Here is a 21,584-nt window from a genome sequence, read left to right on the forward strand (position 1 = left end):
AAATGGAGTCAGTATAAAGATTGCCTTTGTTGCCCCAGATATGGTCGTCCTCAAAAGCGCCCATAAAAAGATTGGCGAAAGACAGTGAAAATTTCGAACCCATGGCTACACCACGTTTCTGTTGGTACCATTGTTTGTGGAAGATGAAAAAGTTGTTGGTTAAAATTAGATCCATTATCGAAATTAGCATTTGCGTGTGTGCCCAGAGAGAAGCCGGTCGATTGGAAAGAATACGGGTTATTGCTCTCATGCCTAAAGTAGGATTGATGCTGGTATAGAGTGCGACAACGTCCATTGTGACAAGCGTAGTGTTTGGTTGCCAGTCTAGGTCGCCTAAAACGCTAAGTATATGTTTTGAATCTTGTATATAAGAAGGCAGGTTTTTTACAAGGGGGTTTAGGAACATATCCACGTATTCTGCAAGTCTTTCGGTTGGACCTCCGATTCCCGAGACAATAGGTCTGCCTGGAGGGAAGGGGAGATCTTTGTGGATTTTTGGAAGGGTGTAAAGCCATGGGTACGTTGGTTTGAGTACTTTGAGATTCAAGTATTCGTCGTCATTTAGAAGACCATCTTCTTTCCATTTGCGTAGATGGTCGTTGATGGTTATTGTCAGAGCACCCATAGGGTTATTTGTGATGCGTTCATAACACGAATGGTCTGCTAGCTGGTTCAATATTTCATTGTTGTAATCATCTGTATTCATAACCACAATGTTTCCTCCTTTGTCCGCTTCGCGAATGATGATGGAGGGAGTTAGCGTGAGTATGCTAAGGGCCTGACGCTCTCCTTTGGTTAGATTGTCTTTAAATGTGAAGGTGTCATTCTGTTTTTTTGTGTTGATTTTATTCAGATCTTCTAGAACTTGTCTATAGAATGTGTCTATGCTGTTACCACCTGGTAATGTCGGTGTCCATGTAGATTTATTTTTTAAACCACTTACAACATCCAAGTCTGTGTCAATATTCATTTCTTCTAGAAGTTGCCCCATTTCCATGGGACTATCTTCCCGTTCAGTGATAGACTACAATAAATGGATTGCTTGAACATCTTTTATTGTCAGTTCATCATTAGATAAGACATCAGGAATATTTTTTACATTCTTATCACTTGGTATTTTTCCTGCAAAATGTTTTTTGAGTTTAAGACTCCGAACAAATTTAAAGAGATCTATCTTCATTTGACAGATGTCACCTGTTGAGTAAGGGTTGAAGTTAAGGCCTTTAGAGAGAAGACTGATCATATCCTCAGTAAGTGGAAAAGAGGAGAGGTTTATTACTTGGACCTCATTATTTTCGTCAGTTATTTCCTTGTTGTTCCTGATCTTAGTTTTTTGCGATAGACTTCGTTTGCCACCCCTGCTCCCTCTGTGGGTCTTTGATTTTGTATACCTCTTTGGGGTAGGGCCCTGTATCCTTTCTGAATACGCTCCATTTCTACTAAAAAAGGAATACTGTTGGTGTCTAGGGTGTCACCTGTTTCTGGTTCTGGTTCACTAGTGCTAGCAGTGTTGAGGGAGGTATTGCTGGAAGAGACGGAGCTGGGGGCAGATGTTTTATCGCCTGATCTTTTGGGGTTGGTAGATCGAATCATTGCATCATATTTTCGATCATAGGTGAAGATTCTACCATTGCGGTAATCTGCATCGTCTCTCTTTATTTGTCTGGCTTTTCTTTCTTTTATTTCATCCTGATGTTTGGCTAGAAACTCATCTAAGATGGTATAATTTTTTACTGTAGGTTCTGGTAGATTGAGGTCTGTAATTTCTTTTTCGAGGATCGCAATTTCTTCTAGTAATTTAATGGATTTGCGATCTGCACTCTCTAATAGAATGTCCATAAGGACGAAAGAATTGTTGGTAACAGAATCTTCCCATTTCTTAAGAAGATGAACATCCAGGTTGTCATAGGTGGGAAAGATTTGGGAGCGTAAGCCTCTGGGGATCTGTTTTACTCTCATATATTGTTTGAGTGTGGTGGCATCCCACCATCGTGAGCTCTCTTGTTTTTTTAGTTTTTCTAACCTTTTGAATTTGTCTTTTAAACCCTCAGTGCGGGGGGGACTAGAAATGGCCGTGGCAGTATGTGTCGGCATGCCCTTGGCTAGATTCTCAAAAAGGTCGGCCGCTATTTTATCCCTGTTCATGGTGAGATAAATGTAGTCAAATTCGGTGCTCAAAGGTCTATGTGCAGAGATCGTTCAGCTGTGAAAAAGTGAAAACGGTGGGGCAGCCTTCTCTGGAACCAGTATGTATGATATGCAACTATGAGGATATTTAGATTATCCAGAATTACCAGGCGCACTACCAAGGTATCCGAGGAGTAAGTGAGAAATTGTTTCCAAGTAGTGTTATAGGCAATGAGGCGAACGGTAAATCCTCACAACCGTTCAGAAATGGACCAAGGATAGGCCCATATGGAATTGCAAAAAACAACAATGCCCCTGCACTATACAATTGAATATGTGATCAAACGGTTCCTTATTTAGTAAGTCAAAAACAAACATTGGAGCACCATTGAAAGTCAAAGTTAATGAACATTTTCACATCAAATGATCAAAGTTGGACAAAATAGAGTTGTCAATGCGTTCCGTTGTTGGTGTGATACTTTGGTTTATTGTTCCTACACATGGGCCAACACGTGCTTCATCGCAGGGAAACAGACTGCGAATCTTCAGGGCTGAATAGAAACATAAGGTTTACATTTGTGATCATGTTTGTGATACAGTTGTATAAACAGGTGACTTGAAGGTGTCACCCATTGTGAGAAATGCATGCCATTATGTGCCTATGTGCCAAAGTGCTTCGAGAGCATTGGTATAGTGACATTAGTGAAATTTAGGTTCTGTCTGATTGTTTGATTCTTAACTGTAGACAAAAAAACACACAAAAACACAAATAGGCCGTATGAGATGCTATTAGTGACGTGTAAAGTAAGTGAGATGTGTAGACAGTATACGAAATCCCAAGTGACTAATATAGTGTGTACTAAAACAATTATTTGATTATATTTAGATCAGAAAAATTCGGCGAGAAATCTAGAACATTTGTATCTATAGGACAGTGTTTTTATATATATTCTCAAGGTTGACTTGTCTTGGGAGATAACATCCATACTATTCTTTTCTTAGTGAACAGTTTTGTACATCTACAAAAAGGTCTTATCTTTGTCGTTAATCAGCCGATTTTAGTATGGCCACCAAATATGGGCGAGATCATGTTGACAGATATAGTCATTAGGCTGACCAATGGATCTGAATTCTGTTTTGTCTACACTAAGAACAGTCTCGAATTTAAGACATATATAGACTGTATAGGAGAGAAAAAAGTGGTAATCCTTTTCTTTATATATAAAGGTATTGCTATTTACAAGAGAGTTCCTTCATGATCAAATAACAGAGAAAAAAGGCAGCATCAGTGCTTAAAAAATAGGCTAGGGGGATGGAAAACTAATACTCTAAATGGAATAAAAGATCAAAAGAAACAACGTCCAAAATAAAAAAGGCAATGGAAAATTAATGAAATCAAATAAACTCACCCTCATGGGTGAGGGGCATAAACACATCGGTTTAGCCGTGTTATGTAGTCTCGTTTCCTGATTTTTAAACGTTATATATGTTGCAGAAACTTCATACGACTTGATGAGTCTACAATGAATGTAAGTGAATACGGATTTAATTTTAGGTTAAAAGTTATTTTATTTTAAGATGGTATAATCGTCGAACTAAAAGAACCGTCGAACATATAAGGAGAACCTACCTCGTTTTCGATTAAGTGTAGTTTTTACCGGGAGGAGAGAAGAAAGCAGTTTGCAAAGTAGTCACAACACTGCTATCCTTAGAGGCAAGGCGGATACACCTAAAACAATAAATAAAGGGGGAGGAAACAGAAAAATGTGTTTTTGGAGGAATTATGGGGCCGTAATGAAAAGCGTCCGGTATTTGCTGTTGAAACACAAACGGAGCATCGAGATAGCTTACCTCCTCTTCGTAGTACTCCCTCTGGTTATTCCCGGCGCCGTTTTCCAAGGACGGTCACATGACCGGACACCCAGCCGGAATATGTACCGGCGTGGTCCTTCCTTTACTAAAAACGACTAGACCGTCAACAGACATGGAGTCTGTCGAATACCCGGCCCGAAAAGGAAAAAATGCTGTGGGCAACCACCCATATGTTAATTGTTCGTCGACAGTTACAAAATTGCGAACTTCTATCGTTTTGCATCATTTTATATATTGTAAAATCTATTTGTGAAGCGGTATGCCTCCCAATTATTAAGTGGCCAAAGTTAGGTTCCTAGAAAAATATTGCGAGCATTCAGTTAATAGGTTTGATATTCATCAAATAATTCGGTTTATTTAGCCGATGTATAAGAGCAATTAATTAATGAGGTTAAAGTATGTCGAGTTATTAGTTTTCAAAAGTCGATATTAAGGAATAGTTCATTTATATCGGAGATTAATGTCCGTGACTCACTATGTGCCGGAATGTTCACGTGTTTGACATGTTAGTCAGATATCGTGCCTATGTATATTTCATTGTAAGGTACAATGCTGATCTAAGACATCCCAATAGGATCCAATAATCAGGGGTCCTATATATTATAGTCAGTTTTTTGCGAATCCACTTTTAAAGATTATTACCTCATATTCCCTTGATATCTATGATCTGGGGATTTTACCCAGTGAGTGTATTGTTGTCCATAGAACACAGATGATTATACAATCTATGGGGAAACGATTCACAATATGATTATCTAAGAAGAATTACATAATATGGTTAACATCACTCTGCTCAAAACGTCACATCGCATTATAAATTATATATATTTATCAGAATTTGCTAACATAAATTGGTAGAACACTAAAACACATTTGCATGAGAAAAACATGATGCCGTTAGATAATACAGTGATTAGTTTCCTAGAAAGAATTGCATCTCGGGATCATAATTTAAACCATGTTCAATACTTTGAAGACACATGATCCAAGTAGCTTCTTTACATCTGAGTGCCAACTCTCTATTCCCACCTCTAATATGCATGGGCACAGTCTCAATTCCGTAGAACGATACAGAGAAGTCCTCTGCACCAGTTTGGCATGTGGCCACATGTAAGGCTACTGGGTATTTTGGATCTTGCTTTTGTATGGCTCTCATGTGCTCGGAAATTCTTTCTTTTAGTGTTCTGATGGTACTACCGATGTACTGTTTGCCACATCGGCATTCTATTATGTACACCACATATTTTGTGACACAGTTAATGTTCACTCTTATGTCGTATGTCTCTTTATTTGGTCCGCTGAAGTGTTTTGTTTTGTGTTTTGCCCATTTACACATGGTGCAAAAACCACATTTAAAAAAACCATTGCTGCGTTGTGTTAACCAGTTAGGGGTCATATCGCTTCGTGGAACTGTAGGACTGAGTCTATTTCTCAAGGTTTTCCCTTTACGGAAAGTGATTTGCGGAGTTACGGAAATGATTTCTTTCAGTGTCGAATCTTCTCTTAGCAGACCCCAATGTTTGGTCATACTGTGTCTGAGAGATCTGTGCAGTGCATTGTATTCGGTGATCATTCTCACTGTTGGGTCTTTCGCCAGAATTGAGTCTTTGGGTTTCAGTGTGTCACTTCTCTTGATTTTGGAGACTTTCTTTTTTGCTTGAGTAAGGATGGCTTTAGGATAGCCCCGTTTCTCAAATCTAGTTTCCATGTCTTGTATGGTTTCTTCCAGATTCTTATCTTCGCTACAGTTGCGCCTTGCGCGGAGGAATTCACCAAAGGGGATTGACTTGATTTGGTGAAAGGGATGAAAACTGTCGGCTCTCAAGCTAGCATTGCAAGAAGTTGGCTTCCTGTACAAATCACTTTGTAATTTATTTCCCTTCACATGGAATTCTAGGTCTAGGAATTCTATGTGTGTTTTGCTTGATTTCATAGTAAAATTAAGTTCCCAATCATTATGATTGAGATGCTCGTAAAAGCTTTGTAGTAGTTCGTCTGAGCCTGTCCAGAGTAAAATGCAGTCATCTATATAGCGACCCCAGAATAAAATGGAGTCAGTATAAAGATTGCCTTTGTTGCCCCAGATATGGTCGTCCTCAAAAGCGCCCATAAAAAGATTGGCGAAAGACGGTGAAAATTTCGAACCCATGGCTACACCACGTTTCTGTTGGTACCATTGTTTGTGGAAGATGAAAAAGTTGTTGGTTAAAATTAGATCCATCATCGAAATTAGCATTTGCGTGTGTGCCCAGAGAGAAGCCGGTCGATTGGAAAGAATACGGGTTATTGCTCTCATGCCTAAAGTAGGATTGATGCTGGTATAGAGTGCGACAACGTCCATTGTGACAAGGGTAGTGTTTGGTTGCCTGTCTAGGTCGCCTAAAACGCTAAGTATATGTTTTGAATCTTGTATATAAGAATGCAGGTTTTTTACAAGGGGGTTTAGGAACATATCCACGTATTCTGCAAGTCTTTCGGTTGGACCTCCGATTCCCGAGACAATAGGTCTGCCTGGAGGGAAGGGGAGATCTTTGTGGATTTTTGGAAGGGTGTAAAGCCATGGGTACGTTGGTTTGAGTACTTTGAGATTCAAGTATTCGTCGTCATTTAGAAGACCATCTTCTTTCCATTTGCGTAGATGGTCGTTGATGGTTATTGTCAGAGCACCCATAGGGTTATTTGTGATGCGTTCATAACACGAATGGTCTGCTAGCTGGTTCAATATTTCATTGTTGTAATCATCTGTATTCATAACCACAATGTTTCCTCCTTTGTCCGCTTCGCGAATGATGATGGAGGGAGTTAGCGTGAGTATGCTAAGGGCCTGACGCTCTCCTTTGGTTAGATTGTCTTTAAATGTGAAGGTGTCATTCTGTTTTTTTGTGTTGATTTTATTCAGATCTTCTAGAACTTGTCTATAGAATGTGTCTATGCTGTTACCACCTGGTAATGTCGGTGTCCATGTAGATTTATTTTTTAAACCACTTACAACATCCAAGTCTGTGTCAATATTCATTTCTTCTAGAAGTTGCCCCATTTCCATGGGACTATCTTCCCGTTCAGTGATAGACAACAATAAATGGATTGCTTGAACATCTTTTATTGTCAGTTCATCATTAGATAAGACATCAGGAATATTTTTTACATTCTTATCACTTGGTATTTTTCCTGCAAAATGTTTTTTGAGTTTAAGACTCCGAACAAATTTAAAGAGATCTATCTTCATTTGACAGATGTCACCTGTTGAGTAAGGGTTGAAGTTAAGGCCTTTAGAGAGAAGACTGATCATATCCTCAGTAAGTGGAAAAGAGGAGAGGTTTATTACTTGGACCTCATTATTATCGTCAGTTATTTCCTTGTTGTTCCTGATCTTAGTTTTTTGCGATAGTCTTCGTTTGCCACCCCTGCTCCCTCTGTGGGTCTTTGATTTTGTATACCTCTTTGGGGTAGGGCCCTGTATCCTTTCCGAATACGCTCCATTTCTACTAAAAAAGGAATACTGTTGGTGTCTAGGGTGTCACCTGTTTCTGGTTCTGGTTCACTAGTGCTAGCAGTGTTGAGGGAGGTATTGCTGGAAGAGACGGAGCTGGGGGCAGATGTTTTATCGCCTGATCTTTTGGGGTTGGTAGATCGAATCATTGCATCATATTTTCGATCATAGGTGAAGATTCTACCATTGCGGTAATCTGCATCGTCTCTCTTTATTTGTCTGGCTTTTCTTTCTTTTATTTCATCCTGATGTTTGGCTAGAAACTCATCTAAGATGGTATAATTTTTTACTGTAGGTTCTGGTAGATTGAGGTCTGTAATTTCTTTTTCGAGGATCGCAATTTCTTCTAGTAATTTAATGGATTTGCGATCTGCACTCTCTATTAGAATGTCCATAAGGACGAAAGAATTGTTGGTAACAGAATCTTTCCATTTCTTAAGAAGATCAACATCCAGGTTGTCATAGGTGGGAAAGATTTGGGAGCGTAAGCCTCTGGGGATCTGTTTTACTCTCATATATTGTTTGAGTGTGGTGGCATCCCACCATCGTGAGCTTTCTTGTTTTTTTAGTTTTTCTAACCTTTTGAATTTGTCTTTTAAACCCTCAGTGCGGGGGGGACTAGAAATGGCCGTGGCAGTATGTGTCGGCATGCCCTTGGCTAGATTCTCAAAAAGGTCGGCCGCTATTTTATCCCTGTTCATGGTGAGATAAATGTAGTCAAATTCGGTGCTCAAAGGTCTATGTGCAGAGATCGTTCAGCTGTGAAAAAGTGAAAATGGTGGGGCAGCCTTCTCTGGAACCAGTATGTATGATATGCAATTATGAGGATATTTAGATTATCCAGAATTACCAGGCGCACTACCAAGGTATCCGAGGAGTAAGTGAGAAATTGTTTCCAAGTAGTGGTATAGGCAATGAGGCGAACGGTAAATCCTCACAACCGTTCAGAAATGGACCAAGGATAGGGCCATATGGAATTGCAAAAAACAACAATGCCCCTGCACTATACAATTGAATATGTGATCGAACGGTTCCTTATTTAGTAAGTCAAAAACAAACATTGGAGCACCATTGAAAGTCAAAGTTAATGAACATTTTCACATCAAATGATCAAAGTTGGACAAAATAGAGTTGTCAATGCGTTCCGTTGTTGGTGTGATACTTTGGTTTATTGTTCCTACATATGGGCCAACACGTGTTTCATCGCAGGGAAACAGACTGCGAATCTTCAGGGCTGAATAGAAACATAAGGTTTACATTTGTGATTATGTTTGTGATACAGTTGTATAAACAGGTGACTTGAAGGTGTCACCCATTGTGAGAAATGCATGCCATTATGTGCCTATGTGCCAAAGTGCTTCGAGAGCATTGGTATAGTGACATTATTGAAATTTAGGTTCTGTCTGATTGTTTGATTCTTAACTGTAGACAAAAAAACACACAAAAACACAAATAGGCCGTATGAGATGCTATTAGTGACGTGTAAAGTAAGTGAGATGTGTAGACAGTATACGAAATCCCAAGTGACTAATATAGTGTGTACTAAAACAATTATTTGATTATATTTAGATCAGAAAAATTCGGCGAGAAATCTAGAACATTTGTATCTATAGGACAGTGTTTTTATATATATTCTCAAGGTTGACTTGTCTTGGGAGATAACATCCATACTATTCTTTTCTTAGTGAACAGTTTTGTACATCTACAAAAAGGTCTTATCTTTGTCGTTAATCAGCCGATTTTAGTATGGCCACCAAATATGGGCGAGATCATGTTGACAGATATAGTCATTAGGCTGACCAATGGATCTGAATTCTGTTTTGTCTACACTAAGAACAGTCTCGAATTTAAGACATATATAGACTGTATAGGAGAGAAAAAATTGGTAATCCTTTTCTTCATATATAAAGGTATTGCTATTTACAAGAGAGTTCCTTCATGATCAAATAACAGAGAAAAAAGGCAGCATCAGTGCTTAAAAAATAGGGTAGGGGGATGGAAAACTAATACTCTAAATGGAATAAAAGATCAAAAGAAACAACGTCCAAAATAAAAAAGGCAATGGAAAATTAATGAAATCAAATAAACTCACCCTCATGGGTGAGGGGCATAAACACATCGGTTTAGCCGTGTTATGTAGTCTCGTTTCCTGATTTTTAAACGTTATATATGTTGCAGAAACTTCATACGACTTGATGAGTCTACAATGAATGTAAGTGAATACGGATTTAATTTTAGGTTAAAAGTTATTTTATTTTAAGATGGTATAATCGTCGAACTAAAAGAACCGTCGAACATATAAGGAGAACCTACCTCGTTTTCGATTAAGTGTAGTATTTACCGGGAGGAGAGAAGAAAGCAGTTTGCAAAGTAGTCACAACACTGCTATCCTTAGAGGCAAGGCGGATACACCTAAAACAATAAATAAAGGGGGAGGAAACAGAAAAATGTGTTTTTGGAGGAATTGCAGGGGCATTGTTGTTTTTTGCAATTCCATATGGGCCTATCCTTGGTCCATTTCTGAACGGTTGTGAGGATTTACCGTTCGCCTCATTGCCTATACCACTACTTGGAAACAATTTCTCACTTACTCCTCGGATACCTTGGTAGTGCGCCTGGTAATTCTGGATAATCTAAATATCCTCATAGTTGCATATCATACATACTGGTTCCAGAGAAGGCTGCCCCACCGTTTTCACTTTTTCACAGCTGAACGATCTCTGCACATAGACCTTTGAGCACCAAATTTGACTACATTTATCTCACCATGAACAGGGATAAAATAGCGGCCAACCTTTTTGAGAATCTAGCCAAGGGCATGCCGACACATACTGCCACGGCCATTTCTAGTCCCCCCCGCACTGAGGGTTTAAAAGACAAATTCAAAAGGTTAGAAAAACTAAAAAAACAAGAGAGCTCACGATGGTGGGATGCCACCACACTCAAACAATATATGAGAGTAAAACAGATCCCCAGAGGCTTACGCTCCCAAATCTTTCCCACCTATGACAACCTGGATGTTGATCTTCTTAAGAAATGGGAAGATTCTGTTACCAACAATTCTTTCGTCCTTATGGACATTCTAATAGAGAGTGCAGATCGCAAATCCATTAAATTACTAGAAGAAATTGCGATCCTCGAAAAAGAAATTACAGACCTCAATCTACCAGAACCTACAGTAAAAAATTATACCATCTTAGATGAGTTTCTAGCCAAACATCAGGATGAAATAAAAGAAAGGAAAGCCAGACAAATAAAGAGAGACGATGCAGATTACCGCAATGGTAGAATCTTCACCTATGATCGAAAATATGATGCAATGATTCGATCTACCAACCCCAAAAGATCAGGCGATAAAACATCTGCCCCCAGCTCCGTCTCTTCCAGCAATACCTCCCTCAACACTGCTAACACTAGTGAACCAGAACCAGAAACAGGTGACACCCTAGACACCAACAGTATTCCTTTTTTAGTAGAAATGGAGCGTATTCGGAAAGGATACAGGGCCCTACCCCAAAGAGGTATACAAAATCAAAGACCCACAGAGGGAGCAGGGGTGGCAAACGAAGACTATCGCAAAAAACTAAGATCAGGAACAACAAGGAAATAACTGACGATAATAATGAGGTCCAAGTAATAAACCTCTCCTCTTTTCCACTTACTGAGGATATGATCAGTCTTCTCTCTAAAGGCCTTAACTTCAACCCTTACTCAACAGGTGACATCTGTCAAATGAAGATAGATCTCTTTAAATTTGTTCGGAGTCTTAAACTCAAAAAACATTTTGCAGGAAAAATACCAAGTGATAAGAATTTAAAAAATATTCCTGATGTCTTATCTAATGATGAACTGACAATAAAAGATGTTCAAGCAATCCATTTATTGTTGTCTATCGCTGAACGGGAAGATAGTCCCATGGAAATGGGGCAACTTCTAGAAGAAATGAATATTGACACAGACTTGGATGTTGTAAGTGGTTTAAAAAATAAATCTACATGGACACCGACATTACCAGGTGCTAACAGCATAGACACATTCTATAGACAAGTTCTAGAAGATCTGAATAAAATCAACACAAAAAAACAGAATGACACCTTCACATTTAAAGACAATCTAACCAAAGGAGAGTGTCAGGCCCTTAGCATACTCACGCTAACTCCCTCCATCATCATTCGCGAAGCGGACAAAGGAGGAAACATTGTGGTTATGAATACAGATGATTACAACAATGAAATATTGAACCAGCTAGCAGACCATTCGTGTTATGAACGCATCACAAATAACCCTATGGGTGCTCTGACAATAACCATCAACGACCATCTACGCAAATGGAAAGAAGATGGTCTTCTAAATGACGACGAATACTTGTATCTCAAAGTACTCAAACCAACGTACCCATGGCTTTACACCCTTCCAAAAATCCACAAAGATCTCCCCTTCCCTCCAGGCAGACCTATTGTCTCGGGAATCGGAGGTCCAACCGAAAGACTTGCAGAATACGTGGATATGTTCCTAAACCCCCTTGTAAAAAACCTGCCTTCTTATATACAAGATTCAAAACATATACTTAGCGTTTTAGGCGACCTAGACTGGCAACCAAACACTACCCTTGTCACAATGGACGTTGTCGCACTCTATACCAGCATCAATCCTACTTTAGGCATGAGAGCAATAACCCGTATTCTTTCCAATCGACCGGCTTCTCTCTGGGCACACACGCAAATGCTAATTTCGATGATGGATCTAATTTTACCCAACAACTTTTTCATCTTCCACAAACAATGGTACCAACAGAAACGTGGTGTAGCCATGGGTTCGAAATTTTCACCGTCTTTCGCCAATCTTTTTATGGGCGCTTTTGAGGACGACCATATCTGGGGCAACAAAGGCAATCTTTATACTGACTCCATTTTATTCTGGGGTCGCTATATAGATGACTGCATTTTACTCTGGACAGGCTCAGACAAACTACTACAAAGCTTTTATGAGCATCTCAATCATAATGATTGGGAACTTAATTTTACTATGAAATCAAGCAAAACACACATAGAATTCCTAGACCTAGAATTCCATGTGAAGGGAAATAAATTACAAAGTGATTTGTACAGGAAGCCAACTTCTTGCAATGCTATCTTGAGAGCCGACAGTTTTCATCCCTTTCACCAAATCAAGTCAATCCCCTTTGGTGAATTCCTCCGCGCAAGGCGCAACTGTAGCGAAGATAAGAATCTGGAAGAAACCATACAAGACATGGAAACTAGATTTGAGAAACGGGGCTATCCTAAAGCCATCCTTACTCAAGCAAAAAAGAAAGTCTCCAAAATCAAGAGAAGTGACACACTGAAACCCAAAGACTCAATTCTGGCGAAAGACCCAACAGTGAGAATGATCACCGAATACAATGCACTGCACAGATCTCTCAGACACAGTATGACCAAACATTGGGGTCTGCTAAGAGAAGATTCGACACTGAAAGAAATCATTTCCGTAACTCCGCAAATCACTTTCCGTAAAGGGAAAACCTTGAGAAATAGACTCAGTCCTACAGTTCCACGAAGCGATATGACCCCTAACTGGTTAACACAACGCAGCAATGGTTTTTTTAAATGTGGTTTTTGCACCATGTGTAAATGGGCAAAACACAAAACAAAACACTTCAGCGGACCAAATAAAGAGACATACGACATAAGAGTGAACATTAACTGTGTTCACAAAATATGTGGTGTACATAATAGAATGCCGATGTGGCAAACAGTACATCGGTAGTACCATCAGAACACTAAAAGAAAGAATTTCCGAGCACATGAGAGCCATACAAAAGCAAGATCCAAAATACCCAGTAGCCTTACATGTGGCCACATGCCAAACTGGTGCAGAGGACTTCTCTGTATCGTTCTACGGAATTGAGACTGTGCCCATGCATATTAGAGGTGGGAATAGAGAGTTGGCACTCAGACGTAAAGAAGCTACTTGGATCATGCGTCTTCAAAGTATTGAACATGGTTTAAATTATGATCCCGAGATGCAATTCTTTCTAGGAAACTAATCACTGTATTATCTAACGGCATCATGTTTTTCTCATGCAAATGTGTTTTAGTGTTCTACCAATTTATGTTAGCAAATTCTGATAAATATATATAATTTATAATGCGATGTGACGTTTTGAGCAGAGTGATGTTAACCATATTATGTAATTCTTCTTAGATAATCATATCGTGAATCGTTTCCCCATAGATTGTATAATCATCTGTGTTCTATGGACAACAATACACTCACTGGGTAAAATCCCCAGATCATAGATATCAAGGGAATATGAGGTAATAATCTTTAAAAGTGGATTCACAAAAAACTGACTATAATATATAGGACCCCTGATTATTGGATCCTATCGGGATGTCTTAGATCAGCATTGTACCTTACAATGAAATATACATAGGCACGATATCTGACTAACATGTCAAACACGTGAACATTCCGGCACATAGTGAGTCACGGACATTAATCTCCGATATAAATGAACTATTCCTTAATATCGACTTTTGAAAACTAATAACTCGACATACTTTAACCTCATTAATTAATTGCTCTTATACATCGGCTAAATAAACCGAATTATTTGATGAATATCAAACCTATTAACTGAATGCTCGCAATATTTTTCTAGGAACCTAACTTTGGCCACTTAATAATTGGGAGGCATACCGCTTCACAAATAGATTTTACAATATATAAAACGATGCAAAACGATAGAGGTTCGCAATTTTGTAACTGTCGACGAACAATTAACATATGGGTGGTTGCCCACAGTATTTTTTCCTTTTCGGGTCGGGTATTCGACAGACTCCATGTCTGTTGACGGTCTAGTCGTTTTTAGTAAAGGAAGGACCACGCCGGTACATATTCCGGCTGGGCGTCCGGTCATGTGACCGTCCTTGGAAAACGGAGCCGGGAATAACCAGAGGGAGTACTACGAAGAGGAGGTAAGCTATCTCGATGCTCCGTTTGTGTTTCAACAGCAAATACCGGACGCTTTTCATTACGGCCCCACAATTCCTCCAAAAACACATTTTTCTGTTTCCTCCCCTTTTATTTATTGTTTTAGGTGTATCCGCCTTGCCTCTAAGGATAGCAGTGTTGTGACTACTTTGCAAACTGCTTTCTTCTCTCCTCCCGGTAAAAACTACACTTAATCGAAAACGAGGTAGGTTCTCCTTATATGTTCGACGGTTCTTTTAGTTCGACGATTATACCATCTTAAAATAAAATAACTTTTAACCTAAAATTAAATCTGTATTCACTTACATTCATTGTAGACTCATCAAGTCGTATGAAGTTTCTGCAACATATATAACGTTTAAAAATCAGGAAACGAGACTACATAACACGGCTAAACCGATGTGTTTATGCCCCTCACCCATGAGGGTGAGTTTATTTGATTTCATTAATTTTCCATTGCCTTTTTTATTTTGGACGTTGTTTCTTTTGATCTTTTATTCCATTTAGAGTATTAGTTTTCCATCCCCCTAGCCTATTTTTTAAGCACTGATGCTGCCTTTTTTCTCTGTTATTTGATCATGAAGGAACTCTCTTGTAAATAGCAATACCTTTATATATAAAGAAAAGGATTACCACTTTTTTCTCTCCTATACAGTCTATATATGTCTTAAATTCGAGACTGTTCTTAGTGTAGACAAAACAGAATTCAGATCCATTGGTCAGCCTAATGACTATATCTGTCAACATGATCTCGCCCATATTTGGTGGCCATACTAAAATCGGCTGATTAACGACAAAGATAAGACCTTTTTGTAGATGTACAAAACTGTTCACTAAGAAAAGAATAGTATGGATGTTATCTCCCAAGACAAGTCAACCTTGAGAATATATATAAAAACACTGTCCTATAGATACAAATGTTCTAGATTTCTCGCCGAATTTTTCTGATCTAAATATAATCAAATAATTGTTTTAGTACACACTATATTAGTCACTTGGGATTTCGTATACTGTCTACACATCTCACTTACTTTACACGTCACTAATAGCATCTCATACGGCCTATTTGTGTTTTTGTGTGTTTTTTTGTCTACAGTTAAGAATCAAACAATCAGACAGAACCTAAATTTCACTAATGTCACTATACCAATGCTCTCGAAGCACTTTGGCACATAGGCACATAATGGCATGCATTTCTCACAATGGGTGACACCTTCAAGTCACCTGTTTATACAACTGTATCACAAACATGATCACAAATGTAAACCTTATGTTTCTATTCAGCCCTGAAGATTCGCAGTCTGTTTCCCTGCGATGAAACACGTGTTGGCCCATATGTAGGAACAATAAACCAAAGTATCACACCAACAACGGAACGCATTGACAACTCTATTTTGTCCAACTTTGATCATTTGATGTGAAAATGTTCATTAACTTTGACTTTCAATGGTGCTCCAATGTTTGTTTTTGACTTACTAAATAAGGAACCGTTTGATCACATATTCAATTGTATAGTGCAGGGGCATTGTTGTTTTTTGCAATTCCATATGGGCCTATCCTTGGTCCATTTCTGAGCGGTTGTGAGGATTTACCATTCGCCTCATTGCCTATACCACTACTTGGAAACAATTTCTCACTTACTCCTCGGATACCTTGGTAGTGCGCCTGGTAATTCTGGATAATTTAAATATCCTCATAGTTGCATATCATGCCCTAAGGGCATGTCTGTGTGCCACATGGCACAGGTGTGCATGCACAGATGTGCATGCACACCTGGATTCGGTATTTCACCACCCAATTGGATTGGGTGGTAAAATACCGACTCCTAAAGGCCTGTGGGACTCAGAAGAGTCCCACCTACATCTGGAAGGTACCGAATCGGTAAAAATACCGATTCGGTATTTTACAGATTCTGTAAATTTACCGATTCGTTAAATATACAGAATCTGTAAAATCTGGCCCCCTACATCTCAAGATGCCAAATACCGGTCGGAAACGGCCGAATTCGGCCGTTTCCGACCGGTATTTGCCACCTACATCGGGCCCTTAGTGTTACTGGTTGCACAGAGTGGTTTATATGTAGTTTTACGATTCTCCCTCTTTGATGCATCCTGTACCATTGAAAATGCTGGAAAATTCTTGTAGAACGTCATCCACCATGTTTTCTAGTATTTTGAATGCAATGAGGTGAAGAGCCCCTGCTTCTCTGCTCCCAAACAGTGTGATCCGGTATGTTATCTTGGAGCAATAAGTGCCTGCAATTCCTAATTTCTTCAGGCTTTCATAAGCGTACACTTTTGTGAGGGTGGGTCAAGGTTGTAGTGATTTGTAGTCCTGTCTGGTCATGACGCATGAATTGTCACCGGTGTCGATGATGAGGCAACTGATGTTGGAATCTTGAATTTCAAGATAACAGCGTGGTTGTGAGGGACACTTCAGCTTACCGTCGTTTCTGATTGCTGGGAAGAGGTGGACGCTTTTCTCTTCATGCTCAGATTCACTGCCTGTGTCTTTAGGAGAGCGGATCTCTGCTTAATACTCGCTGTGCTTTTTCTGCAGACAGTTTTGCGGGTGTCTGGGGTCCCTGCTGTTGTTGGGAAACAGACTGACTTTGACAAAAAAATTGGGTTTGCCACGAAACACGCAGGACTTTTCTTTTGCTCTCGTGTGTTGTTGTGCTGGGCAGGGTTTCCACATTACCCGCAGGTTTTATTGGTTTTCTTCACAATTAATTTCTTTACTGCTCAACTCGTTTCAGCTGCTGAGTCAGGGTGTTTCTCTTTGATTGATGTGGCGATCCGAGAGGCTCTCACGTGAATAGCACGTGCTTTTGACAGTTCATGAGATGTGCGAGCGCAAGCAATGGTGTCAGCCGAATCTTTTCCTCCCTCAAGAGTTCCCGCCTAAACTCGTTTGTGTGACAGCCCAGAATAATCTCTATCTGTCCTCGGTGTTGGTGGATACACATACTGGCAAGTCCTTAGAATGGGAATAAATGATGTTGAATTATTAATTTGTGTATTCTTTAGTCTGGCATAGGATAAAACGTCTGTACTATGAATTAACGTGAGGCCTGAACTAGACATTTATTGCAGAAAGTGCAGCATCATAGTCATTGGCCAGTCCTGGGTCGAATAGGGTGTGGAACATTTTGTGGACCTCCTGGCTATCGAAATGTTGCAGCAGAACACGTTTTGCATTAGGGTCAGTTTCTTTTGTCGCCTCCAGGTAGATTTTGGATCTTGCCTCAAGGATTGCCATCGTGCGGCAGCGACGGAGGGAGTAGAGAGGCTATCAAATGGTTGTGTCAAGGTAACATTACAGGGCAGCATGGTTATTCATGTTTGGCTTTCATGGGGCTCTGCCATGTTCTGGTCATGGGATGTTGTGTGTGGTGCCTATGCTGTGAGTTACTGGAATTGACTGCAGTATGGCATAGCATGAATGTAGGTGCAATATATCTTCTGTTGTCATGGGGCGCCAGCTTCAGCGAGGCTCTATGGTAGCCACCAGGTGCAGTCTAGCTGTGACTGAGGCACGATTTTAGGCCAGGCTAGGTCGGGTTGCCCCCGGTGCATAGATCAGTTTACCCTGTCTCGTCTGGGAGTGAAATGCCGACAGATAGAGGAGAAGGTGCTAATTGCTCACACTGCAGGCCACCGGAAGAGCTAATAGGGTTAAGGCAGCCACATAGGCAGTGCTGTGGGTCCTAGCAAGACCTGGATGAAACCTGTCTGCAGCAGGTGGTAAGTGTGAATATGCATGGGTCCGACTTATTGCCAAGCTGTTGTGTTGTGCAGCGGTAGACGTGCAGACCAAAAGACACACATCCAAACAGGTCTGTTAATTAAAGAGGCCAGCACTTGAAGTCATATCAAGTCATCCACATCCTATTTATACCCTTTGTGGAAGTGTGTCAGAGCGAGACCACAGCAATAGTGAAACGAGGTGTCACCTTGATACACACCATCAAATGGATGGGTCTGTGCCTACATGTCCCTTGAATATGAAAGTACAAACAGAAGCATAGCTTAGTCACGGAGATTCGAAGAGAGTGAATATCAAACTTCCCAACTAATAAATCAGTGGGCTGCAGGAAGGGGAGGTGATATGACCGAAGTATGGGATGGTCTGTTTTCATGTGGAACAGAGTGAGTACTGGTTTGCTTTAGGTAGGCCTCTGTTTAGAGTGGCACAGTGGGCAAAATATGATTGGTTGGAATGCTACCCATAGAGATTGCTACTGGTATTGACAAGCATTTATCCGATCTTATTTTGGGTGTTTGACTGATAGTAATATGCCTGGAAACTTGAGTCTGGCACAGATTTCCAAGCCCATTACTGCCAATATTTGAATTTCAAGATGTATTAAATTTGCACCCATGATTCAAGGATTACTTCTTGTATGAGTGCAAAATAACAACTTTTTGGGTAAACTGGTCATTATATATGTTTAAAGTCCCGAGCAAAAAAATAAACAAGTTAAAACCCATTACTGAAATGAGAATGTTGAAAAATCCTGACACAGACATAGCAGACTTGACTCGAGGCCCCCATCCCCAACTACAAAACCAACCATGCTTTTGAGAGGTGTAACACCCCTAACACACCCTCTGAAGCTATGGCCCTATTGTCCAAACAGGAAAGGTAGATCTCCGTAGGACCTCAAGAATATGGTCATGTACAACACAATAGCCTGGAGTCTCTTCCCAGGGACCACTTGTTTAAAATGTGTTTTCATTGCATGCACTCTTTCTCTTCTCTGCTACACAAAGTATGTGCACAAGCAGAGGCATGAAAATGTTTGGCATCAATACACATAATGTAAAAATATGATACGATCTCTCCAAAATTCAAAAAAATATATTTCTTTAACATGCAGACATGTTTTACCTTAGTACATTAAGATTACATCACTAATTAGAAACATTAATTTCTCTCCCCCATTGACAGCGCCATTAGAGAACTAAGAGGCAAGTCAGTAGTCACATGAACTCTAAATGTGTCCTGGGTTCTTATTATAGATGGAGCAACATTATAGACTATTACATCAAATATAAGAGGTGCTTGTACAGCACAAATCCTTAACTCAAATATTTAAAATTACGCTCATATGTGATCATAAACAAACAGGAGGCTCTGTGAATTAAAATATTTGGCTAGTATCACACAATTTCCACAAGCAGTGACTCCAGTACTGATTCTAGATTATTTGGTTTCATATTTTGAATCTGAGCCACCAGATGGGTATCTCTGTCTGTCTCTCTTTCTCTCACTCTCTCTCTCTCTCTCCCACATTTACACAAATGTCACTGTTTTCTCTTGTAGTGTAGTTCCTATTATCCCAATAGGCTCTGCGCATTGGAATAATACCTTCAATAGTATAGGCCTAGACCAGACGTTAACTAGGTCTTCTATTGTCGATATTAGACTTAAAGTTTTGGATTTGCCAGCTAGCTCAGAGTTCACTAGAAACTTTCTCGAATAGGCAAGGAGGAGTTGAACCTCCCTGGATAGACAAGAAGGGATTTAGTTTCTGACAACCATAGAACATGACAACTTTGCTCTCCCCTAATCAAGAGTGTATCTCTAGAGTCGTGTGAAAACAAAAGACAACTTATTTTACTCAGTCAGTACGTGCATTCTTAGTCTCACCAGATTGTAGAGAAAAGGAAGAGACGGGCGTGTTCAATAAAAGATGGTATTTATTGATCAGTCTCTTTTCTCATACAAGAGAAATGGATCGATATTATCGCAATACTTATGGTTAAGTAAAGTGCATACAATAAAAGCAGAAGTATAAAATAATACTGTAAAAACATTTATATGGTTTCTAAGCCATAAGGTGGTTTAAAATGGATAAAATAGATATATACATACATACATTTGACTAATCGTACTCAACTGGTGTTTCTAACTACGCCTACCCCGGTGTACCTGACCTAAGCCTAATACGTGGGCGGGAATAGAAAGTAGCAGTTTAAGTTAAGTTTGTTTTGCCAAGTGACTGATTCAAGAATTCTCTGCGAGGGGTTATTCAGTTCTGTACCTGGAATTTTAGGATGAATGAGGGATGGTATCTCTCGTCTCTGGTCTCGATATTCCAGGCTGCCTGCGAGGGCTACCCGGAAGCGCCGGAGCTGGATTTCTCGGCAGGAGAAAGTAGCGTCTCGTTCTCAGCGCGTCAGGAAGGCGGGGCTGCGCCAGCGGGGTCTGCTCTGCTCTGGGCTTCGGCAAGTCTGGCTGCACCGATCTCGTCACCACCGCGTGTGTTTGCTTAAGGCAATACCGGTAATATTTATACCTGTAGGGTGCCGAGATTGACGTAAGGATGGACATAGATACGTCAATAAGGATGTCATACAACTTGGTCGTTAGCACATTCTTTTGCTGAAGTTCTCGATGAAATCAAAACAATGGCCGCAGGGTTTTTCCCAGGTTGTCATAGGTTTGATTTGTTTTGAGAACTCCGTATGCCTTATCAGGGGCTGGAGGAATATCGCTTGTCTAATTAGATGGCAAGCGTTATGACATAATCAGATAACACGTTCCTGTGCCGTGGTGTGGCTTCATCAGATAACGGTTTCTGCATCATGGGATGGCTGCTAGTTAACTTGTTAACCAGAACAGGGTCAGGAATAGGGGGATCGATACAGAACCTATAGGAATACATCACACCCACTCCACGCTAACTATGGCCATGTTTACGAATCTAGGCATAGTAAAACATACTGTAGAGTATCGTGTATACCTTACCACCCCAAAATACATATTATGCATTTCGAATTTATCTAATATAAGAAAAAATAGTCACATGTACTATATGCACTCAAGCTGTAGAATAATGCTAAATTAATCACGCATATGTATACATTATTATTAATCGAATATGAGAATTACACATGAAAATGGCTCTTAATACAGAAGAAAAAGTTCGAGACCATTTCATCACAGAATAAAATAATTATGAACATACCAGCGGGCAGCTAATGTCTATAAAGTATCTAAAAATAGAATTTTTAGTTCTCTAAGAATAGTTTTTACTTTAAGCAGAAGATAAGTGTCCCGAAAAATCGTAAAAATATTTTGGGGCTGCTGA

This window comes from Lissotriton helveticus, chromosome 3_1 (genome assembly GCF_964261635.1).
Source record: "Lissotriton helveticus chromosome 3_1, aLisHel1.1, whole genome shotgun sequence".
In the NCBI taxonomy this organism is placed as follows: Eukaryota; Metazoa; Chordata; class Amphibia; order Caudata; family Salamandridae; genus Lissotriton; species Lissotriton helveticus.